This window comes from Carlito syrichta, unplaced genomic scaffold, assembly GCF_000164805.1.
Source record: "Carlito syrichta isolate Samal-C Ts95f unplaced genomic scaffold, Tarsius_syrichta-2.0.1 Scaffold303375, whole genome shotgun sequence".
Classification (NCBI taxonomy): Eukaryota; Metazoa; Chordata; class Mammalia; order Primates; family Tarsiidae; genus Carlito; species Carlito syrichta.
Genome location: NW_007247471.1, coordinates 197,197 through 223,083, shown reverse-complemented (window position 1 = coordinate 223,083; position 25,887 = coordinate 197,197).

The following is a 25,887-nucleotide window of genomic DNA, read 5'->3' as shown; positions in this document are numbered from 1 at the left end:
GGCTCAGGCAATCCCCTCACCTTGGCCTCCCAAAGTGCTGGGATTACAGGCTTGAGCCACAGCGCCCGACCTGACGATAGATCTCTTAAACCTGTTCCTCCTAACTGAAATGTTGTGTCCTTGGCCAACATCCCCTCAATTCTCCCAGCCCCCCAGCCCCTGGTAACCACCATTTGAGTCTCTCTTTCTATAAAGTTTGACTTTTTCACACTCCACACAAGAGTGAGATCACAGGCGATATGGGTTGCCCTGTACCTGGCTTATTTCACTTAACATAATGTTCTTCGGTTCAGCCACATGACACAAGTGTGACAGGATCTTCTTCTTTTTTAAGTTCGTAAGGTGTTCCACTGTGTGTGGATACCATGTTCTCTTTATCTGCTCATCTGTTGGCAGACATTTAGGCTGACTCTACATCTTGGCTGTTGTGAACGATACAGTGAGCATGAGAGTGCAGATGTCTTTGGCGTGCTGATTTCATTTCCTTTGATCCCCATAGTGAGATTGCTGGATCATACAGCAACTCTATTTCTAATTTTTTGAGGCATCTCCATACTGTTTCTCATAAAAGCTGTATTAATTTACATTCCATCAACAGTGTAAGAAAGTTCCCATTTCTCCATATCCTTGTCAACATTTATCTTTCTTTCTTTTTTTTGGATGATAGCTATGTGAGAAGACAGTTCATTGTGTTCCTTTTTCCTACTTTTTCAAAATTTGAGACAGGATCCTGCTCTCTGGTCCAGGCTGGAGTGCAGTTGTGTGACGGTAAATCACTGCAGCCTCAAACTTCTGGACTCAAATGATCCTCCACCCTAAGCCACCACACCCAGATTTTTTCTTTTTAAGAAACAGAGCAGACTGATCTCAAACTTCTGGGCTCAAGTAATCCTGCCTCAGCCTCCCAAAGTGCTGGAATTACCCCTGTGAACCACCGTGCCCAGCCTCTTTGTGGCTTTTAATTTGCATTTTCCCAGTGATCAGTGAGCAAATGTGGAACTTTTAAAAAATGTACCTATTGGTTTTTTTAATGTCATCTTTTGAGAAATGCCTATTTAAGTCCTTTGCCTGTTTTTAAATCAGGTTTTTTAAAATAATGTCGAACTGTTTGAGTTATTTATATATTTTGGGTAGAAAAAAATATTAAAAAGAAGAAAAAAACATACTGTCCTGAATGTACATTCTGGGCATGTCCCTGTCTTAGTTCTTGCTGGTCCTGTTTTGACCTGAGGTTTGTGTTTGCGGGTTCCCCTGTCCATCCCCAATGTCGCCACAGGGTGAAGCCCACTGGCTTTCCCATGGGGTTTTTGTGTTGCTACCAGCCTGGCAGTGGGCCAGAAGGCAACGGTTTATCCCAGTCACTCCTGGACTCTTGGCTTGCCCATTTCTATGCCTCAGCGGCATCCCCTTGCCCTGCTGAGCCTTCATGAGGACAGTACCTGCATCCAGCCCTGCAGTATGCTCAGCTGACTCACAGGAGGGAAAGGGATGCTCACACCAGCTACTTACAAGCACGCGGAAGGGGGTATCAAAAAAAAAAAGCAACCAGAATTATCTTTTGGAGGGTAAGCCCCTTGTAGTACAGGCCTCCCCTGCTAGGTGAGGGTCCCTCCTTTTTTGCTCAGCTTGTGATGGACTCTAACAAGATGCACCCATCTGTGGGGGGCCAAATACCAGCTCTCTTTCTCTGTCTACTCTGCTTGCCAAGAAACAATCCCCAAAATTGACCTTTGAAATGGCCTTTGCTTTTTACCATCAGTTTAAAAATCCCAAGAGGTTTCCATTTGTGAAAATGTGTGGAGGTTATTAACTTTTCCTGGATGGACTCTGATGTGTGCAGGAAGACATCAGGCTGCTGCAATGGCTAATATACTTTTTAAAAAATCTGGTTTTATCAAGTTTTCCATGTCCAAGGAATGAACCAATGACTTTATTTCAAGGGACAAATTCAAGAAAGTAACAGTTTTGAAAAAAGAATAAAGAACTGATTTTCAGCAAGAGTATGAATACTGTCCAATGAAGAAAGACTAGTCTTTTCACCAAATGATGCTGGCACAGCTGGGTCTCCACATACAACAGTATGAGTTTGAGCCCTGACCTCATGCCATATGCAGACATTCACTCAAAATAAACCAAATACCTAAATACAGGAGCTAAAACTAGAAAACTCTTAGAAAGAATATAGGTACAAATCTTCATAACCTTGGATTAAGAAATGGTTTCTTAGATATGACATCAAAGCATATATCAAAAAAGAAAATAGAGAAAATGGAGAAGTTAGACTTCGTCAAAAATTAAAGACTACTATCAAAAATGCCAAAAGACAACCCACAGAATGGGTGAAAATAATTGTGTGTCATATACCTGATAAGGGTGTAGCATCCAGAATATTAAAATAACTCTTACAGCTCAACAACCATAAGACATACAACACAAGTTAGAAATGGGCAAATGACTTGAACAGGCACTGCTTCAGGAAGATACACGCATGACCATTAAACACATGAAAATGCTTTCAACATCGTTAGTCATTAGGAAAAAATGCAATGAAAAAATCAAAATGCGATGCTATTCAGCGGGGTAGCAATATTAAAATTAAAAAAATAAATAGAAAATCACAAGAACTGTTGAGGATGTGAAGAAATTAGAACCCTCACACATGGCTAGTGGAATGTAATGTGGCACAGCTACAAGGAAACAGTTGGGAAGTTTCTTTTTTTTTTTTTTTTGAGTTGGAGTCTCACTCCATCGTCCAGGTTGGAGTGCAGTGGCATGCTCACGGCCACTGAAACCTTGACCTGCTTGGCTCAGGAGATCCTTCCGCCTCAGCCTTCCAAGTAGTCGGAACTATAAGAGTGTCCTACCACACACCACTATTTTTTTTATTATTGTAGAGATGATGTCTTGCCAAGTTGCCCAGGCTGGTCTCGAACCCGCAGTTTCAAGCAATCCACTCACCTCGGCCTCCCAAAGTGCTGGGATGACAGGCTGAGCAGATCAGTTTCTTAAAAGGTGATACTTGGAATCACCAATCGCCCAATACTCCTCCTCCTCCAAATGTCCACAAAAGAGTTGAAAACGTGTGTTACACAAAAATTAGTATATGCCAAAAAGTGGCTACAAGCCCAAATGCTCAGCACCTGGCAGGCCAATAGACAAAGATATCCATCCAGTAGAATATATCACTTGACCATAAAAAGAAGTAAAATACTGATGCAAGTGACCCCCTGCATGGACCTTAAAACATTATGTGAAGCAAAGGAGCCAGACACAAGGGCCACCTGTTGTGTCCTGACATTTCCATGAAACGTCCAGGCAAATCCACAGAGACAGAGAAGCAGGTTAGTGCTTCCCTAGGGTTGGGCACTGGGACAGTCGGAGGAGACGCTTCATGGCACAGGGTTTCTTCTTGGTGTGATGAAAGCTGGAATCAGATAGTAATGAAGGTTGCACAACATGTGAGTGGCCTACAAGTCATTGCCCTCTACACTTGAAAATGGTTCAAATGGTAACATTCATGCTATGTGAACGTTATCTCAAAAAAGAAAAAAAAAGACCCAGGCGAGTCTTTTACACTTGACTGCTCTGAACCAATGCCAGCATTCAGGACTCTTGTGATCCAATGTCATATGATGCAATTTGAGGAGCGCTTTTCGTGCTTGACTTTCAGCTGGGAATAGTGGAAAAAACACGAATAAGACACAGGCTTTGTCCTCAAGGCGCTCCCGCTCTGTTGGGAGACACACATATGCGGTGCTAACTGGAACACAAGCCAGGAGACGGCAAGGGATGCAGTAGAGAGAGATGGCTCCGTGGGAACACAAGGAAAGGGGTGGCTTCTTCTCACTGGAGATGGGAAGGCCTTATGGAAGAGGAGACATCTGAGCTGGACTTTTAAGGGTGAGTAGGAGTTTGACAGGTGCAAAAGACAGGGTATCCCAGGACCCGCTAGAGCTAGGTGTGGAGGCGTGTAAAGGTTCCGTGTCGCTGCTTGGTATGACTGGAGTCAGGGGCTGTCTCCTCTTCCAGCCTCTGTCACTACATTTCATCAAGCATTACAGCCATGGCCACACTGATTCATGGCTCTTGTCTCACAGAACGTGAGCCTTCAGCATAAAAGCCGAGAAGCAGACACGTGGTTCTTGGGCCCCCTCAATGGGCCCTGGCAGTGTCTCCCAAGTGCCATGCTCTGTCTGGATCTTCCTGGTGGTTCTCCAGGCAGCTGGAACGTGCCTGGCCATGGCTATGCCCCTCCATGCCGTCTCTGCTCTCTGAGAACCCCTCTGTGCTGCTGTGTCAGGTTTTGCCTCCCAGCCAGACAGACAAGCCCTCGTTCCCGCTTGCAAATGCACTTGCTTGATGGCCTCATTCTCCTGGGAAGAGCCATCTGCCTCCGTGGGTAACTGGCTTTAATGGCTTCCATCTAGATCGAGAACCCATCACTAGGAATGGTCAGGAAGACAAGGCCTTCTGTGGGAGGAGTTTGGCGTCTAATGAAACAGCGAGGAAGACTAGGCAGAGAATGTTCTGGAAGGAGAGACGGACTTTCAGTATTGAGCCCCAGAGCCCCTAGTGTCTCCCAGATGAATCGCTAACAGAGTGACCCTCCCAAGTGTGCAACTGACATCTGCTTCCCAAAGCACGAAGCCTAAGCCTATTTTATTGTATTTACAGTTTTGTCTTTTCAGAGCAACACAGATTCATTGTGCACATGCGTGTCCTGGACAGTGGCACCGTCCCTGAACTGGCTGTTCCCGAAAGCCAGAGAGGTCCTACCCTCAGTGTTCCCAGACCTCAAATGTTTACGGAGACCAGGACAAGCGGCATCTGGTCTCTGGCCGCTCTCCTCAGGCTAGAACACAGGACTGTCCCACCAGGAGAGGGTCTCAGCAAGTGAGCCTGGATGTCTGCCCTCTGACCCCTGAAGAGAGTAGAGAACCAGACGGCATTGCAAACAGGCTCCCTCAAAGTCCAGATAAAAAGAGACATGGGTTTAACACCAATCTCCTCTTGAAGCAGCTGATAACTTTTTTTTTCAAACCCAAGAAAACTCTCCATCATTGTATGGTCTCCAGTTCTCGGAGGGACAAGTGCTGTCACAGCACAGACAAGGACCAGATGTGCAATGGTTGGGTCAGTCTGTACTGGGGGCGGGAGAATGGGGAAGCAGCCCTGAATGCCATTACTTGGAAAGATTGGTCGGGTGGGGGGGGGTCGTGACAGTGGCAAGAAACAGGTTTTTCCAGCTGCTTTCAGGCTGAGATTTGAACTGCATAATCTGAATGCTTTTATCTGTTTCTCAAAATAGACAGGAATTTTTTCCACAGGCTGCTCCAATCTGGCCGTGGAGACGTGAGGGAAGATTGCAGGGAGACAGTTGTACGCGGTCCAGCCAGTATGTTTTGTGACCTCCCCACCCCCGAAACTCGCCTCTCTCCGTAGCGGCTCCGCAGAGCGACCCTAGCCTCCCGCCTCTAGAAGCAGGGAGTCGGCGTGCTGGAAATACTTTCCATCCTGAACTCTGCACCGCTTCTGATGGTGTCCTGAGCTGTCATTTCTTGTTTTCGCTTAAATCGTCAGGACAAAAGGCCTTTGTGGTCCTCCGTACCTGTCCAGATGGAGTTATTTCTTGACTGTGGGTCGAACGGCCCATGTGGGGAACATGCACGGCCCAGGAGGAGGACGTGACTTGATCAGAAAGGATGGTTCGTGGCAGTCCCCAGTCCCACAGACCGCAGGCTCCACCTCTGGCCTGGGTTAGACTACAAAGAGGCCTCACACATTATCTACAAAGATCTTCCGGAAGGTTAACTCTGGATTAAATCAGACCCCTGTCTCTTGGCAGCTGGTCTTGCTCATCTGAGATCAAAAGGCTCTGGAACCTTCCAAGTGAGCCGCCGTCAAGTGAACAGCAGGAGAAGCTCCAGCGTTATTTACACAGCATTTTCTTTTTCCAGTGATGTGTTGGTTTCCCCTTGTAACAAGCCTAGCTCATGAACCCAGAAACCAAGACACAGAGAAGGAAAACAATGCTGTGGGGTCAGGCAGAGTCCGAGAGGAGCCTCTGACCCGCAGAGTCGCGTGTCTAGATGCCAGCTCCACGGGTTTCAACCATCCTTTTCATGGGCCGTTCCCTCGCCGGCCAAGGATGAGCCGTCAGTTGTTCTAAGCGCACAGCCATGCTTCCAACTGCGCTTTTAATCCCCAAGTCTCTGGGGCCCATAACACAGATGCGAGTCCCTGAGGGTGGTGACTTTGGGGAGATCATTTGCAAGGCTCGTCTAAAGTTGGCCTTGTTGGGATGGAAGCAAGAGAAGCAGGCCAGACGGTTCTGGAATGCTGCCAGTGTCCTGTGACTCTGAGACGCCATTGTTGTCCTTATGATCAAAGAGCCGCAAGGCGGACTCAGGTTCCAACAAGGAGCAAGAAGAGCGGGAGTATGAATGCTCACGGTCACTGCTGTAGGCCGCCGTCTCTCCTAGAGCCCTTCCTGATTGACACTGTGTCCAAGAATGCAATTTTCCCGTGACACCGTCTTGTTCCTCTAGACCATGCTGGGAATCAAACGGGAGTTCGGGAGACTCCCAGGACTCCCGCTCTGGGTACCACAGTGTCAGGAAGACTGCTGCCACCTCTGGGCAGGTGACTTCAGCCTGCAGGGTGTATAACTGTATGTCTCCCCAGGGATCAGTCACCTGATCCTTCAGCAGGAGGGAGTAGGAAGGCATTGAGGTCAGAGGGAGGAGGACAGAAAGACAGACAAGAGAGTGACTGGAAAGGAGAAAAAGGACTGAGAAGATGATCGTGCCAACTAGGTGTGGCTTTTGAAAGTAACAGGGTGGCTAGGTGCGGCAGCTCACACCTGTAATCCCAGCACTTTGGGAGGCCAAGGCTGAAGGATCACTTGAGCCCAGAAGTTCAAGACCAGTCTGGGCAATATAGTGAGACTTTGTCTCTGCAAAAAATTTTTTTAGAAAAGAAAAATTAGCCGGGCATGGTGGTGCATGCCTGTAGTCTCAGCTACTTGGAAGGCTGAGGCAGATGGATCACCTGAGTATAGGAGGTCGAGGCTGCAGTGAGCTGTGAGTGTGCCACTGCACTCCAGCCTGGGCAACAGAGCAAGATCCCGACTGAAAAGAAGCAGGAGAAGGAGAAGGAGAAGGAGAAGAAGAAGAAAGTAATAGGGTGACCTCAAGAGAACGAGAGAATGGATCTATCAGACGGCACACCCTAGAGTCTCTGCCTCCTGCACCCCTAGCCTCCTGCCTGGCCTGGACACGTGGTCTGACCCTCCCAGGGACTTTCAAGCAAACCCAAGCACAGGGCGTCAAGGGACAGAAGAGCAGGAAGCTGGTTGGCTTCAGACTCTGGAAAGAAGGGCTGGCGAGACTTCTCCGCGCAACCTCATGCGCCCAGCACAGAGAGGATCTCGGCTGAGATCACCTGGCTGTAACACACAGGGGACTCTGAGTTGGTGACTTGCAGGGCCAGGCACGTCACCAACTTTACTCTTCCCAGCACAGCTCGAGGTGGGCAGACTTACAGCTCTTTTCTGATAACACATGGTGTTACAGAAAGGAAAACAAAGTCCAGAGAAGAGACGGACTTTTACAAGGATGCTCAACATTAGAAATGCCAACTAACCAAGAGGCATTGTTCCCTTAGGTCTGCTGAGAGGCGACATGGTGGCAACGAGCACGTGGGCCTTGGCGTCAGAAGAACCCAGGCTTCTGCCCGCTCATAGCTGGTTTAGTGCCTTGGGCCCTCAGTTCTATCATCTGTACAATGGGAACATAACACCTGTCATTCAGGCTGGTGGTGAGATGTGGGCAGGGCCGGGCATTGGCAGGAGACCAGCCACTGCTGGCCACTGTCACCCTGCTCCCCGTAGTGCCCAGCTGCAGGATGAGTAGTGGCATCTCAGGCGGCATTTCCTGGAAGCCCCGCCTCCCAGGAAAAGCTGCTGTGTAGGGCTTGGAAAGCAGCTGAAGATCGTCTGGGCCCAGCCGTCCTTTCTTTGGTCTGAGAGGTGGGTTGGTTTGATGTCACCAGTGGCAGAGCTGGGCTGGGGCACCTGGTCTCCCGGACAGTGCTGCTTCTCCTCACTCAGCCTCTGCTGGGGTGACAGCTTGCCAGCCCTTGTCTGGATGGCTCCTCAGGAGACAAGGTATCGGTGGAAACGCACAACGTGGAGTCTCACTTCATCTCCACCAACGCTCTGCCAGGCCATGGTGCAGGGCACGTGACCCTACCATCTCCTGGGGTACCAGGGGCCACAGAAAGCCTCCTTAGGAGTGTGTGTGTGGGGAGCTGTTTCTGGGAAACCTCCACACCTGCCTCCCTGGAGGAGGCTGAGCAGTAGCCAGCCTTGGCCAATGGGACTCCAGCTCTAGTGCTTGCAGGGTCATTTGAACCCTCTGCCAGGAGGAAGGTTTATATGGGCGGCAAGGCAGGGACAACTGTTGTAGATGGAGTGTGAGGCAAGCCCAGGCCCTCGGGATCCCATGGGGTGTGGACCTCCTGCCCAGAGGCCTTGAAGCTCGCCTGGAAGGGCTTGCCTGGAGTCGACTTTGGCCTGGGCCATGGTGGCTGCTGCATGTCAGTTGGTCAGCAGGGTAATTCCCGCTTCTTTAACAGGGTCCAGAAATTCTCAGAGGCGGAAGTCAGGAGGAGAGGTGTTCAAGGAAAGGAGAGAGGGCCTCCGGGCTGAGTCTAGCCTCGGGCCTCCTCTCCGTTGGCAGAGGAAAGAAAGAAGGTCAGAGATGGCTGAAAAACAAGAGCAGCCTCCTCGCTGTCCCTCGCAGAAGGGCTCTCTTTCCATGCCCGGGTAAGACTTTCCTTTTAAAAAATGGGTGTGGCCGGGCACGGTGGCTCAAGCCTGTCATCCCAGCACTTTGGGAGGCCGAGGTGAGTGGATTGCCTGAGCCCGTGGGTTCGAGACCAGCCCGGGCAGTGTGGTGAGACCTTGTCTCTACAAGAAATCAAAAAATTAGCCAGGCGTGGTAGTACACGCCTGTAGTTCCAGCTACTTGGAAGGCTGAGGTGGAAGGATCGACAGAGATCAACAGGTCAACGCTGGGGTGACCATGACTGTGCCACTGCACCCCAGCCTGGATGACAGAGTGAGACCTTGACTCAAGAAAAAAAGGAAATAAATTAAGAAAGGAAGGGGCATGGAGGTCTTGCTGGGTCAGAACCCTTTCTGAGATGCTACACCCAGGAGCGCCAGGGTAGAGACTCTTGTGAATCCAGGTGTTTCCAAGGTGCTGATTGTGAAACCGAGAACCCCTGCCACCCAACAGCATCTTACCAACTCCAAGCTGGGCTGTGCTGGCCTGGCTGGGAGCGCCTGTGCACACATGCTGGGCAGGGCCAGCCAGAGTGGGGGGCAGGGATCCTTTCCAAGCCCAGGGCCCAGGCAGTTCCAGCAGAGGAATTCCCTCCCCCAACAAGTCCCCAGAGAACTCCTTCCCTTCCAATTTCCTCCATGTTCCCACAAGCGGCCAGGCTCAGGCTTGAAGGAAGGCTGCCTGCCCACCCACCTCCTTCTCCTACACACACTCACGCACACATGCGTACATACGCACACACACACACACGTATACACATGCACACATACACACATGCACAAGCACACCCCTGCACATGCTTGCCTGTAGAAACTTCAGTTTTGATGGACACACAAGCACACACATGTACACACATACACACGCACACACGTTTGCCTCCAGGAGCTCCAGTCTTGACGGACACACATGCACACACACATACACACACACACACACGCACGCACACACACTCGCCTGTAGGAGTGCCAGTCTCCATGGACTCTGTGGCACAGCCTCATTCCTCCCACGAGGCCTTGGAGCCTGCCCTGAGCCGACCCTGCTCCATAAACACCCACGTCTGCGTACCCGGTGGGAGGAGGCTCGCTCTCCTTCCTGCCTCACGCTGCCTCACGCTGACCCACGTCGGAAACGACACTCTGTGAACATAGCACTTTGGTTTCCTTCCGTGTGCCCCTGCCATCAGGACGGTCCTGGTGGGGGGCGGGAAGGGGGTGGAGGGATGGGGGGTGGTTTTCACTTGTGGAGCCTTCCTGGGGTCCATGCCGCACCCGTGTCCCTTGACCTCCAGGCAAGCTGGAGACCAGGCGGAGGGATCAAGCATCCAGTGCCCACCCTGAGATATGCTGAGGACATGCGGGCACCCCACACACAGATGTGGCCCCATCCGGCCCCACCAGGAAGAGTGGGGCTGACCGGACACCCACGCCGGGGACATGGCCAAGGACAGGAACCAGCCTCAGCCCAGTGCTTGGACACTGCAGGACGTCTGGAGGGGTCCCAGGCAGGGACCCTGGCTCCCTGCTCTGTCCAAGTGGCTCTGTGACCCTGGAGGCCGGCTAGGGGGAGCGTCCCCAGCGAGGCAGGGAGGCGTTTGGAGACATGCTCCAGGACTTCCCATGTGAGAGCAGGTTGACTTCCCTTGTTCTTGCTCTGGCTCTGGGGAGCCAGAGACCCTGCCGACTTGTCCCTGTCCCCCAGCTCCACTCGGTGCCTGGCAGGGAGGAGGCTTTGACGAGTGCTTTCTGGCTCAACAGAAACAAGCAACTCCTGGAGGCCCTGGCAAGAGACCTCCAGCCCCACACTTCTGAAGGTTCAAGGCCCAGCCTCTGGAATCTCGAGGCTAGACAACGTCCTCACGCCAGGCCTCCCTGGCCTTTCGTGGCCATCAGTGCCATCCCAGCTCACGTGGAGTATGGCTCTCTGACAGTACCTCTCCTGACGGGAGCAGCTTCACCCAGGAAGACTCTTGTCTCTCCCTGGGTCACGTTTCCGTCTTTCACCTTGGACTTGCATGAGGTCTTGGATTTAATGGAATCTTTTTTATTGAGTCGGAGTCTCACTCTGTCGCCCAGGCTGGAATAAAGTGGCACTCTCACAGCCACCACCTTGACCTCCTGGGCCCAGGTGATCCTCCCGCCTCAGCCCCCTGAGTAGCTAGGATTACAACCATGTGCCTGGTTAATTTTTTGAGTTTTTTTTGTAGACATGAGATCACGCTATGTTGTCCAGGCTTGTCTCAAACTCCTGGGCTCCAGCGATCCTCCTGCCTCAACCTCCCAAAGCGCTGGGATTACAGGCATGAGCCACCGTGCCTGGCCAGAGCCTGTTTTAGATGAGCCTTCTGGCCCTTATTCACAGACCCTTTGCGCTTTTGACCCATGCTCAGACAAAAGGACAGAGGCTTTTGACTTAAGCAGTGAACCCACAGTCAGAAGCCCAGGAGACCCAGGTCCTAGTTCTGAGAGTTTTGTTGCTGGATGGGTCAGGATACCGTCAGAGCCCGCAGATAACTACCCGCTGTGTGCCCGAGTGGGGAGGGACATGGCTGGGCTCCGTGGCTGCCTGCATGCTTTCACCAGGTTCCTGCACATCCCCTTCCCTTGGCCCCTTGTCACACATATGCCTCCCTGAAGGGCGTAGGGCCACGTGAGTCCACGCCTCAAGGCGGCCCAGTGAGGTCCCCCAGCTGGCCATAGGGGCGATGATAGGTCAGTGGAGGTGTCTCATGGAGGCCCATGAGCCCAGGGGACACAGACATGCTGCAGCTGGAGATGACACGTGTTATGTCTGTGAGAGGCTGGGCTGGCAGTCTTGAGGGCGGAAGGACAGGCAGACACCACGGGAGAGTCCAAAACCAGCACGGTATCCCACACCCTCTGGGGCCAGACGTTGGATGGAGATGGAAGGAATTTGGGTCTGGGAAGGAGACACTGGCCACAGCGGGGACGCTACCACCAGCTCTTGCCTTGACCGTTGGTCTCTTCATTGGTAAAAGGAGGAGGCAGGGTTCATCTTGAATTCTGTGATGCTGACACACTTTTGTATTCAAGGTTAGAGGAGTCAGTGGGGCACTGTGGCTCATACCTGTAAGCCTAGCACTTTGGGAGACTGACATATGAGATCAGTCTGGACAACATAGCAAGACCCAATCTCCACAAAAATAAACATTTAGAAAATTAGTCAGGCGTGGTGGTGCCTGTGGTCTCAGCTACTTGGGAGGCTGAGGCAGGAGGATCACTTGAGCCCAGGAGTTGGAGGCTGCAGTGAGCTTTGACCACGCCACTGTACTCCACCCTGGGCAACAGAGAAAGACCCTGTGGCTTAAAAACAAAAAAGCTGGAGCAATCAGCCAAGAGGAGGCAGAGAACAGCCTCTGTGGCCAATCCGGTGAGTGGTGAGACGGCGCAGGGGTCCTAGCAGAAGGCTTCCTCTCTCTGCCGGTGCCTTGACTTGCCTCACAGCCCCCGGGGACAGGTTCATGTGCTCCTCCCAGGGGCTTGGCCTCCCTCTCGGTGGTTGAGCCTGCCTGCTCCCCTTGCAGGGCCCTCTCCTCCTCTCCCACCACCCTTAGCCGCGGCCCTTCCCTCCCGACACCTCTGGCCACTGAGCAGGTGGGCCCTTCTCCCTGGGTGCTCAGGGCCTCCGTGGAGCTCAGGCTGGACTCGGCTTTGGAGGGTCCTGAGCATGGAGTTGCACTCCTTTCCATCCTCCCATGCATAGACACACCTTAGCACTGTGCTCCTGCTCTGAGTACCCTTCTCCCGGCCGTTCCCCCAGGGAACTCGGCCCCTCGCTGCCTGCCCTGACTCAGGGGCGCTCGTTCTGTCCTCAGTATTTCCTGTTTGGACTCACGACGCCTCAGATCTCTGCTTTCTTGGTTTCACCCTTTCTCCGCGACTTTCATTTTGAGTTTTTACTCTCTTAGAGTGGTCGCCAGGGATCATCCAGAAAGGTGTTACCCAAGGGAGGGAGAACCTGCAGACTGGAGCCCCCCACCCCTAAGTATCTTTCCTCCTCCTCCTCCTCCTCCTCCTCCTTCTCTTCCTCTTCTTCCTCATCCGTCCCCCTCCTTGAACAGGGTCTTGCTCTGTCACCCAGGCTAGAGTGCAGTGGCACTATCAAAACTCACTGTAGCCTCGACCTCCTGGGCTCAAGGGATCCTCCTGTTTCAGCCTCCTGAGTAGTTGGGGCTACAGGCACACGTCACCACACCCAGCTAACTGGAAAAAAAAATTGTAGAGCTGAGGTCTCCCTGTGTTGCCCAGGCTGGTGTTCAACTTCCGGGTTCCAACGATCCTCCCACCTTGGCCTCCCAAATGCTGGGATTACAGGTGTGAGCCACGGCACCCAACGCCCTCAGGTATTGCTGTTGAGAAGGGATAACCCATGATCCTAAGAGCCTGGACGCTTCCCCCACTGCGACTGAGATGGATTGTGTGCCCAAGGACCGTCCTGGGTGCTCCCAGCGTGAACCAGGGTTCATCTTTGTGTGTTTCCATGGAGACCAGTCTCTCCAGCGGGTTGGCAGGGCTTGTGGCCGCCACACCACTCTGTGTGTAGGTCTCTCGCGTGCCAAGGAGATCACTCTCTTGCCAAGGGTTGACAGCTCGGGGAGCTTTGAATCCTGATGTGGAAAAGCGGCCAGATTTGCCCCAGCCGGCAGCCTGGGGCTGGCTCTCTGCGTTCCTTCTCTGTCTCTGGACGATGTCACCCTGTCCAGTCTGGGCGACGGAATGAGGTCCTGTCTCAATGGCGTTCTGGTGGGCACCTGAGGGTAACGGTTCTCAAATTAGAGGGCAAGGATCAGGATATACTTTCAAAAAAATTGGAGGGGTGAGCACAGTGGCTCATGCCTGTCATCCCAGCACTTTGGGAGGCCAAGGTGGGAGGATCACTTGAGCCCAGGAGTTTGAGACCAGCCTGGGCAACAGAGTGAGACTTGGACTAACAAAAAAAATTTTTTGGACTCGAGCCCTGCAGCCTTTCCTTTCCCTGGCAAGTGGCTTCCAGCAGGGCAAAGTTCATGGCTGCACAGATAGATGGAGACTGAGCGAGACTTGCCTCCCAGGCCATGGCCGGGGACCAGACAAGTCACCGGCTCCGTGGCACAGCGTGGTCTCTTGCTGGCATCCACGGTAAGCCCAGCAGGAGACACCTTGGGGTGGGTGACTCCCGCGCAGTCCTTGGCCTCCCTGCTGGGCCTCCTGGCATCGGCGGCTGTGCACATTTGGTGATGCTTCTGAGCATCGTAATTCAGTCTCATGGAGAAAGGAATCAGGGTCCAAGAACATGTCTGGGAAACTCCAACGTCCCAACCCAACATGACCCCACACTCAGGCAGTCGCCCAGCAGCTACACGACTGTGTTCTGGAATGTTCCACAAGAGCCAGCTTGCCACTGGCTGCATCTCCAGATTCCAGCTTTTCTCCAACCAAAGCAAGAATGTTGGGGAGCAAGAACCCTGCCGGATGCGCCCGAACGGCGGCCCACCTCCGCTCACTCTGTCCGTGAAAAAGCTGAGTTCCAGAGACGGAGAGACGCTCCCAAGGCAGCCCAGCGGGAGCACTGGAGTAAGAAGACAGGCCTCGCGAGCCACAGGACCCCAGGTCAAGGTGCCACCTGCCTCTTGGGGGTCCTCCCTGACCCCGTGCTCAAGGAAACCCTGAGAGTAAAGCACCAGACCAGAGGAGTATGGAGCACTCTGTTTGTTTTTTATTTTTATTATTTTTTGAGACAGGAACTCACTCTGTGGCCCAGGTCGGAGTGCCATGGCATAACCATGGCTCACTGCAGCCTCGACCTCCTGGGCTCAGAAGATCCTCCTGCCTCAGCCTTCCAAGTAGCTGGAACTACAGACGCACGCCACCACACCTGGCTAGTTTTTGTGACTTATTGTAGAGACAAGGTCTCACCAAGTTGCCTAGGCTGGTCCCGAATCCCTGGACTCAGACAGTCCTCTTGCCTCAGCCTCCCAAAGTTCCAGGGATTACAGGCTGGCCACTGCGCCCAGCCACTTTCGGAATTTTTAACACTTCCTCTCACTCTCCATAAAACGTTGGCAACTCAATCAGGGCTCGCGTGAGTGTTTTTAAACTGTCTCGGTGATGGCTTCCAATAGGCTGGCAACCATAGACGTGGCTGAATGGACCTGGTCTCTAGGGATGGAGAGATGTGGGCTCAAGTCGAGGGTCAGCCACTGATGAGCTATCTGACCTCGGGGAACTTTCTTGGCACTCAGAACTCAGGTTTCCTACCTGGGATCCAGGAAGTCCTCAACCAGCGAGGGCTTCCTGGGAAGCACGTGCCGTGGGAGCACCCAGGTTACCCCGAGTCTTGGAGATCGTTGTGTGTATCTGTGCACGCACATGTGCATGCCTGCCTGTCCTTGCTGTAGGGTGGGAGATGGGTGACCACCAGCAGCCTCTGCTCTCGTGGGGCTGTAACGTGGCTGATGAACGTCATCCCCCATCCCCAGACATCGAAAGCCTCGTGAAGATGGCTGCCTCCTGGCTCACGCAGTGAACAAGGTCCCCTGCGTCTCCCAGTGAGGCAGCGGCTCAGCTGTCCAGAACTGAGCTCCGCTTGAGGGGAGTCTCGCACCTAGGCTCTCGGGGTTCAGGAGTTTGTTCCTGCTCTGGGCCGTGGACGTGCACTGTAAAAGTCCCACCCAGCTCACTCCAGCCTCCAAGACTCTTCCCAGATGCCATCCCCAGGACTCCCTCTGTGAGCGTGGGTCAGAAGCACTCAAGGTATTGCAAGGGTGTTAGAGACTTTTCTGTGAAAGTCGGAACAACTCTTGAGTGCATAAAAGCAATTTGAATAAGGCACGGAGTCTCACGCCTGTAATCCCAGCACTGTGGGAGGCCAAGGCGGGAGGCCCGCTTGAGTCAAGGAGGTTGAGACCAGCCTGGGCAACATAGCGAGACCTCATCTCTACAAAAAATTTTTAAAATTTGCCGGCACGGTGACACATGCCTGTAGTCCCAGCTACTTGGGAGACTGAAGCATCGCCTGAGCCCAGGAGTTTGAGGCTGTGGTGAGCTGTGATTTGGGCCCTGCACTCCAGCCTGGGTGACAGAGTGAGATCCTGACTCAAAACAAACAAACAAACAAAAATTCACGCTAATTCCTTCTACTGACCAAATTCATCTCCCTGGGACGTTGGCCCTTGGCTGTCATCCTACGTGAGGGTCCTACAGACATTTGCAGAACTCCGTCTCGTCCTTCCTTTAACCCTCTCTTTTCCAGGCCAGACACCATCACTCCATTGAGTTGAACTCTAAGGTCCCGGCTTCCAGACGCGTTGCTATCCTAGCGTTTTCCCACTGGGGTTCCTGTTAGAATGTGTGTCTGACTTCCACGGGATTCAGGAAGAGTCTGTTGGGGGGGTCTCAGTCTCCCTGGCGCCTGATCCTTATTCCCAGATGAAGAAAGAACCTGGACATAGAAGCTTCGGGGATGCCAGAGAGGGCCCAGGAGTCACAGCAAATTCAGAGCCTAGATGTGGAGACCAGCTCTGGGAAGTCCAGACAGACAGGTGGAGCCCCTTGATCAGAGAATTCAGAGCCGTCTGGGGGTCTAGCCCAGAGTCGGAACCGAGGAAGAATGTCCAGAGCTACAGCTGGGGTGATGCAAGAAGGAAGGGATCCCTTGCAGTAGAGATTCCTTGAGGACCTGGGCCTTGGGCCTTGGGGATGGGGAGTCCTGGGCGTGACTCCATGTGGGATGTTCCAGGTGGAGGCTGGAGGAGCCGGCAGGTCACAGAGTGCTATTTAACACTCAGCCTTAGCAGCAGGGGAGGCCAGTGCTGTGGGCCTAACCCCTGTCTGCACTTTGAGATACCCTTGCTTGGGAATGCGGATATCGTCTCATACTGTCTCGAGCAAAAGGAGATGTGTTGGTGCACACCACTCCAAGGTGCCGCCACTGCGTGTGGCTCCTGCTTCAGGAACGGCTGGACCTGGGCAGTTCTCTGTCTCCCAGCTCTGGGTTGAGGCTTTTTGGGGCAGACGTTTCCCCGTGGTAATTTTCAGCAGTTCCTGCTCTCTTCTTCCCAGCTGCAAATCCTACTATGAATGAACCTCTGTTTCCTCAGACTCAGAAATGAAGGCCCAGGGCTGAAAACGGCCACAGGCACATTTCTGGAGCTCAGAGACGGCTGGGGGTGTGCTGGGGAGGCAGAGTGATGGAGGGGCAGTTTCCCAGGGACATGGGGTGGACCTGGAGAGGCCCAGGGGTGGACCTAGAGAGGCCCAGGGATGTCCCACTCTGCCTCACACTGGTTGGCTCCGGGTTGGGCAGCAGGCCAGTGGGCAGTGGGGAAGACCTCATTTCTGAGTCAATTCAGCACTTCAGTCGAGGTCCAACAACCAGGGCACCAGGGACCCGTCTCTAGCTCTCAGGCCTGCAAGTGCCCTGGGTGTTGGGCACTAAGGAGCCTGCTGTCACTCTGTCCCTTTTCAAAGTCAGGCAACATTTTGGGGGTGAAGAAAGGACCCTTTTTTTTGAGTTGGAGTGTCACTCCGTCACCTAGGCTGGAGTGCAGTGGCATGATCACAGCACGTTGCAGCTTCCACCTCCTGGGCTCTGGTGATCTTTCCACCTCACTCTCCCTAGTAGCTGGGACTACAGGCACGGCACTACCACCTCTGGCTAATGTTTTATTTTTTTGTGGAGATGAGGTCTGGCAATGTTGCCCAGGCTGGTCTTGAACTCCTGGCTTCAAGCAATCCTTCCACCTTAGCCTCCCCGAGTACTGGGATTACAGATATAAGCCACCACACCCGGCCTAAGAAAAGACCCTTAAAGCAGCCTTGTTTCTCCTCTTCTTTCTCTTTTTCTGGAAAGAGTCACAGCAAAGGCTCATCAGACTTTTAAAATTCAGAGCTTTGCTTGGTTTGAGAAGCCTGGGCCTGCCCTGGACATCAATGCCCACCTCAAACTCAGTCCCAGATTCCTAGTGAGCGGCTTCTACCCTGATCTCGATCCCAGCACCCTCGGGGAGGCCTTTGGGGGATGCAGCACTTCTCGGAGCAGGGGCAGCTGGGAGACTGGAGTGCCTGTGTCCTCCCGCGAGCTGCTTGCTTCTTTGTGGACAGCGAGGTTCTGTCCTCCCCACAAGCAATTCTTCTCTCCTTCAGCCTGGAAACTTTCCAGATGAATTAAGGCGGAGGTGACAGATCATCTCGGGTCACATTCCTGCGTCTCCTCCCGGCCCCCCAGGCTCAGAGCCTGGCCAATGTCAAGCGACTCGGAGAGCCGAGCGGGTGCAGCGGCCCGACATCTGGTGTCAGGGAGCAGGCCCGGCTGGAGAGGAAAGTGGGGGACAAGGGGTGAGTCAGACAGAACCTTCAGAGCCTCGGCTTCCTACCCAGCAGTGTGGAGGACGTGTGCTCGGGGCACACGTGGCTGTGGGTCCGTGGCTGTCACCGGCGGCCAATATGGGCTCTGTCGACGGGTCCCCTCTCCGTTCCTAGAGACTCTTCCTGTCTTTGACTTTCCAGAAGCGAGTCGTGATGTTGGGCCCTTGGGAAGCTGGGATGGGGCTTGGCGAGGTTTAGGGAGCATGGGCAGATGGCGCTTGTCACATCCACGGGGGACAAGCAGGCAGCCGTGGGACAGTGACTTGCCTGTATGGTTGTCCCCCATGGTCAGGAGGCTATGTCCCCCAGGTGATGGCAGCATGCAGGCGTGGTCCTGTGAGCAGGTGGCCCCATCAACAGAGAAGACTCACCGTCATTTTTCTTCATACACGTCTCCTCAGACGCCTCCCACCCTCCACCCCACCTCACACCACCCCAGTCATCCACTGTCTCCAGGACCCTGCCCTGTCCCACTCCCACCCAGTTCCAACCCCGGGATCATTCTCTGGTTTCCCTTGGCTGGGGCTAAAGTGAGGTGAGCTGGTCTCCCAGTCAACAGTGAGTATAAGCTCTGCCTGTGTCCTCCAGGGTGGTCCCTTGGACAGTCAAGAACCCTTTCTTCTTTCAACAAAGCCTTCCTTGACCGGGCGCAGTGGCCTGTAATCCCAACCCTTTGGAAGGTCGGGGCAGGAGGATCCCTTGAGGCCAAGAGTTTGAGACCAGCCTGGACAACAAAGTGAAACCCTGTCTCTACAAAAATTTTTAAAAATCAGTCAGACGTGGTGGCTTGCACTTGTAGTCCCAGCTACTTGGGAGACTGAGGCAAGAAGATTGCTTGAGCCCAGGAGTTGGAGGCTGTGGTGAGCTATGATCTCTCCACTGTACTCAACCTGGGTGACAAAGTGAGACTCAACCTGGGTGACAAAGTGAAAACAAAAAGCAAAAAACCCCTCCTTGTATAAAGGAAAGAAATGTGGTTTCCAAAAAATTTGGAAATTGGAAGTTAAAAAATAAATGGATTTTCCCCCTTGCATTTCTGTTTGGACAACCCCAATTCTTTCCCAAATGACACAGATGTTTTGAGGAGAATTGAGACTGAGAAAGTGTAAACAAGAAAAGCACAAAGACTGATGTTTCCACATGTAATTACATTTCACTCTCATTGGTCCTTTGCAGCCAGAGTATTTGGTAACAGAACAATGATGCCTACGGATGGTCTTTTTAAAAATATCATGTTATTATTGAGGTATGTTTCATATTCCATACAATTCACTTGTTTTAAGGTATGTGAATCACCAAGTGTAGTGACTCATGCCTGGAATTCTGCCCTTTGAGGGGCGGAGGCAGGAGGATTGCTTGAGCCCAAGAGTTCATTCAAGACCAACCTAGGCAACATGGTGAGACCTCATCTCTACGAAAAATCAAAAAGTTAGCCAGATGTGGTAGTGTGTACCTATAGTCCCAGCTACTCAGGAGGCTGAGGCAGGAGGATCATCTGAACCCAGTAGGTCAAGGTCTCAGTGATCCGTGATCAGGCCACTGCGCTCCAACCTGGGCAACAGAGTGAGATCCAACTTTTAAAAAGAAAGAAGAAGGGCTAAATATTTGACCATATTCACAGACGTGTCCCTGGCTCTCAATATAAGCAGTGCTTTTGATAAGTAGATGCGGTGGAGTCCGCTTGCACCCGCCATCCCTGCCCACTGCCGCCATGCTCCCCATCACGCCGCTCTGCTTCTCGGGCCTGGGCCACCTTGTACACCAAGCCCGGACCTTTGCCGAGGCCTTCCTGCCCTGCCAAACATCCGTCACCTTCACGCCCTCATGCAGGTGATCTTCAACGGGGCCAGTGTGTGGCAGGTGGACAAGCCAATGCTGACCGATGGCCCTCGTGCCCACGTGGCAGACGCTGCAGCCTGGCTGGTCACGGTGAACGCGGAGGACAGCACTGCCTTCCAACACTTCACAGGCAGCGACTGGGTCACCGTGAACGCCAACTCTTCCGTGCAGCTCCTGGTGGAGGAGGCCGTGATGCTGGGCATGCTGGACCAGGGAGCTGCCCAGGTGAGCATGGAGAAGAAGCAGGAGGTGCTGTCGGGCAGCAGCCGAGGTCACGTGTGCAGAGATCCAGATTGCATCGAGGTCAGCAAGGCCCTAGTGAAGGCCCTGGAGCAGACGACCTGGCAAAAAGACCCCTGCTGTGGTCCCTCCCAGCAACCCTCAGCCCTAGCCCAAGGCTTTATTAAGGACAGGAAGCCTAAGAAAGGAAGGGAGGGAGGGAGGGAGGGAAGGAGAGAAAAGTAGAGACTAGGACAATTGTGTGTGTGTGTGTGTGTGTGTGTGTGTGTGTGTTTCAAAATTCTACAAAAGTCCTATTCAAACAGGCAGCACTGCTCAATGTAAAATCCAGGCCTGGGTGTTTGTGGACACAGTATCATGCCTCCACTCTGTTTAGGGGCTCCCACAGGCTCATGTCCATGGTGAGCCCAGCCCTCGACATGGACATGGGGGTTTTATCTTGTAAACTTTCTGGAAGGGCTCTTGTCCTAGGGAGAGAATATGAACTCAGTTTTCAGGTGGGGTAACCAAGGTCCGATGTCACCCAGAGGTGGCACAGCTGGAGACTTTACTCCCAGTTGGCCTGGATCCTCGGCCATCCTGCCAAACGCTCTCTCTCCTGCCTTCCACTGCCTCCGAGGACTGAAGGTGGCACGGGGCTGTTCTTGAAAGTTTACCTGCCTTAATAGACTCATATCTGAACTTCTCCATCATTCTGGGGACCCTCTGAGGGAGTCTATGTCGGCTTCATGTTTTTAAAATGTGGCTTGGCTCCTCCCTTGGTTTGTCTGCGATGGCCCTGGGTCGAAACTCCAGAGGTTCGGGGAAGACTTCTGTCATGGGTGTCCCCCAAAGGAGCAGATGACATGGTCTGGTGTCCAGGCCCAGGTTGTGGGGCCTGGACAGTGGACACCTCCAGAGTCATCCCGGTCTTGTCTCGTACCTGGGACCCCGGGAACCCAGGGCCGAGGAGCAACCTCCTGGGGTCTGACCTGAAAGCATCCTTGTCCTGCATGGACCAGGGTCCAGTGGAGACAGGTCTGTCCGCGCCGGCCAGTGAGCCCTCTACCCTCAGTGCCCCTTCTTCTCTGGAGGCTTTAAGTCCTTTCTTGGGCCTTTCTATCTCCTCCTCTGGACTCGTTTGTTCCTTTCGGTTCTAATAAAGCCCTCGTGGCAAAGTTAAAAGACCAGCAGTACCTAGCATTGGTGAGTTGATGGGAGACGGCCTCATCTACCATCGTGGAGTGTGAGATGATGCATCTTGTTAGAAGGCGACAGGAAATGTCTGCCTTACGCAGGTAAACCTGCGAACTCGGTGGTTTCAACTCATGAAACTGACTCTATGGAACTACTTTGTGCAATTGTGAAATGACACAGACAAAGGCTTGTTTCCCACAGCTGTATCTATAGTTGTGAGTAACTACCTCTGTTGGTAAGGGGCTCATCATATGAACTGACACCCCAATATAAAGAAACTCTACAGCCACTACAATGGTGGTGCTTGCCTGCCTGTAACCCCAGTGCTTTGAGAGACCAAGAAGGGAGGATTGCTTGAGGCCAGGAGTTCAAGATCAGCTGAGGCAACATAGTGAGACCTCATCTCTACAAAAAAAATTTTAAAATTAGCCAGGCAGGGTAGTGCACTCTTGTAGTCCCAACAAGTTGGGAGACTGAGATGGGAGGCTCACTTGAGTCCAAGAGGTCGAGGCTGCAGTGAGCTATCATCACGCCATGGCACTCCAGCCTGGACAACAGAGCAAGACCCTGCCTTTAACAAATAAGTAAAATGGCAGTGCTCTGTATATTGTCATAGAGATATCCAGAGTAATTTATATGTAAATGGCTGGGAGCCACGTGCACCTGAGAGTTAATGTTCACTAGCGAGTTACTCTGTGCCAGATACGTGTTACTTTCATCCACTGTCTGATTTAATTCTCAACACAGTCTTATGGATATTATTGCTGTTCCTATTTTCAAATAAGACTTCACAAAAAATTTACAAACTTCACCCCCAACGCCACACACCTAATTAGCAACCAAGCCCAGGTGAGAACTTGGATCTGGCTTGCTCCTCAGCCTCCTTGTCCAGTGGCGTTTTTGTAGGAACGACGAGGGCAACACACACGTGCATGGAGCTTCACAAAGTGTCACGCAGACGAAGACCCACATGGTGGGCCGTCATCATCCTTCCAGACTCCTCGGTGTTAACCTTGTCGCCATCCATTCCAGGCAGAGCGAGCCACCCCTTCTGGGGGGCTTCCCCAGCCCCGTGTGAATACCGAGACCTCACACCTCCCTCCGTTTTGAACAGGAGTCTACGTGTTTGTCACCACTATTTTCATTCTCTGTCCTCCACTGCCAGGTCTGGCTTTTTCTGTTTCCCAATCCCAGTGCCTGGCACAAAACATAGAAGGCCTCAGAACACTGGCTGAACCCCAAGGGGACTTAGGGCACACCGAGCCAAGGGGCAGGGGTCAGGTTTGGGATCACAGCGTCAGGGCGGATGGAGACTGCTGCTGTTTTGGGGAAGGGTCCTGCTGGGACCCCACTCAGACCCTGGAGCAGAGTTCTGAACCCTGGCAGGAAGCTCCCCCAGGGGCAGAGCAGGTTGAGCGGGAGTGCATGGACCCAAAGCTCCAGGACCCACGGGGGCTCTGTGTTACATGTGCTTTTGCAATTTGGCAACTTTCTCATGAGTGCAGCCCCCCAGATGGCGAGAGGTTCAAACTCCACAAATCCTGCACCCCCACCCTTCCCTTCCCAACTTCTCCTTGTTTCTCTAACCCAGACACGACGACTCTCTCCTGGTGTCCTAAGGTCCTTTCCTGAGTATCCCTTGAACGCCAGGGGCCACGGTCCTGGACCTCGCTCTCTTCAGTCTCTGTTGTTTTTTTTTTTTTCTTTTTTTGAGTTGGAGTCTCACTCTGTCGCCCAGACTGGGGTGCAGTGGCACGCTCCCAACTACTGCAGCTTCGACCTACTGGGCTCCGGTGATCCTTCTGTCTCAGCCTTCCAAGTAGCTGGACTACAGGTGCGCTGCCACCTCCGGCTAGTTTTTGATTTATTGTAGAGACGAGGTCTCGCCAAGTTGCCCAGGTGGGTCTCAAACCTTCAGGCTCAGGCAATCCACTTGCCTCGGCCTCCCAAAGTGCTGAGATTACAGGCTGAATCACCGAGCCTGGCCTCTTCAGTTTCTTAACCGTCAGTGTCTACACTTCAAACCAGGGGGCATCGTGGCTGTCCAAGTGCTCACGTATTTCGAGAGGACCAATAGGAGAAGCATACCCACCTGTCATCAGACCTCAGTGCTCAACTGGAACGCCAGCGGGCGAGTACCTGCACCATCTCTCTGGGAGCACCGGGCACCGAGTGCCCATCAGAAGCCCGACTGGCAAACACCTTCGCCCACGACAGATTAGAGTGTGGAGAAGCAATGTCCTCTTAATGGGGCCATTACTTGGAGACTGAGTATTGCAAAAGCAAATGTTTCTTTAGGTAGGGCCCTGGGAGATGACACCCTTGGGACGTGCTCCTGGAAGCCTTTACTCGCCTGAACGGTTCGCCTCTTTGGAAGCAGCGTGGGTCCCAGAGTCTGGAGGAGGGACTCTGAGCACAGGAGGTGGGACTGGAGGGAGCCTGAGACCCCGTAGCCCTGTTTCCCTGCCCAGCACTGCCTCATCTGGAGCCAGGAGGATGGTTTCATGAGAAGGACATAGTCACAGACGCCTCCCTCCTGCAGCCCTGGTCTCCCGTGGCCCTGGACCTGAGCAGCCTGACCTCGGTGGTGGGAGACGTGGTCGCCTTGTGGTGTTTGGTTTAAGAGTAGTTTATCCTTTTCAAAGTCCCACATCTCAGCCCATCTCTCAGTACACTCTTAGAAGATGTTGATTACTCCTTGAAATAAAAACAAAAAAAGAACTAAATCCAGATTTGCCACATGACCCAGCCATCCCGCTCCTGGGCATCTACCCAAAGGGGCATAAATCGCTCTACCCTAAGGCACCTGCACTTGCAGGCTCATCGCAGCCCTGTTCACAATAGCAAAAACGTGGGACCAGCCGAGGTGCTGTCAACGGTGGATATGGAAAGGGTGATATATGTCTGCCATGGAGTACAATGCAGCCACGAAAAAGAGCAAAACCATGGCCTCTGCAGCAACGTGAATGCAGCTGGAGGCCATTATTCTGAGTAAATCAACACAGAAACAGAAGAACAAATACTGCATGTTCTCACGGATAGGAGGGAGCCAGACATGGGCACACAGGCACAAGGATGGATCAATAGACAGTGGGGACTCAAAGTGGGGGAGGAGAGTGGGAGGGCAGAAAAGCTACCAGGTGGGTCCCGACTCATGGTCTGGGTAACGGGCTCCTGAGAAACTCAAAGGCCATCGTCACACAGCAAACCCACACAGCACACCTGCACATGTGCCCCCGAATTTTAAATAAAAATTAAAAAAAGAAAATGTTAATTAGCCAGAAGGAGTGAACAGGAGAAGAAAGGGAGGGGGCGGGGGGGGAGAGGGAGGAGTCTGAGTGTGACTCCAGTGTCAGAGGGACAGGGACTTGGAGGACAGAGGGAGGAATCTGAGTGTGACCCCAAGGGTCTGTGCTGAGGCCTGGTCAAGACAGAAGCTGGATTTCAGAATCCTTCCAGGAGGAACACATGATCTCCCCAAGAGCCCCATCTGCCCGACTCCTCCCAAACCACTGTGCTCCCTTCCCAGAACCCGCTTCCCAACGTGCCACATTTCTTTCTCCCTCCTTCCGGGTGCAGGAGGCCCAGGAGGCAGCCAAGTTCTTTTAGGATCCAGACAGGATTTTTGCAAACCCAAGTGGACTCCCCACATAGTCCCTGCTCCCACGGTTCCCGACTCAACTGCCCCTGGGGGGTCTGGGCTCAGGGCTCAGGGCCGCGTGGTAGGGCTTTGACTTGGCAGGATGGGGATGCCCGGGTGGGAGGCGAGAACCCCACCTGGCCTCACCCAGCTCCTGGCCTTCCCTGTGTCCCCCCTGCGTCATTGTGAATATCTCATATAACAGCGAGTGCCGCTCCCCCTCACGTGGCACTGTCCTCTGAGCCTGTACTGAGCACGACCTTGCCGCACCCCCTCGCCGCACCCCCTTGCATTTGAAGCCCTTTAGAAGTGAGCAAAGTGGTCAATATTTTCATAATTTCTCTGCCTCAACCCACACATTGTCCACAGCCATGCCCTGTCCACCACCTCCTAACATGGCTCTTTACCGTTCTCTCTGCCCAGTGCCTGGCTTCTCTCCTCCGTGGTCCTCAGATGCTGACCTCACAGGTTCCTCGATGCCGCCTTCCTGCTGGTCACCAGGTTGTCCCCCTTTGACAAAAGGTTGGTTCTTCGTGACTGTGACCTGACTCCCACGTAGCACAAAGACACAGGGTGGGCGGGCCACCTCTTCTCTGTCTCTCCCTGCAGCATGTTTCTCTCCTCAGCGTGGGACTGTCTTGAACCCAGCATTATAATTATCATGTATTATATTATTAATGCAATGATAATAGTAGTAGCAATATGACCACAATGCTATTATAACATTATGATAACGCTATGTCAATCTGCTAGAAAATGTTACCAGATAATGTTATTATTA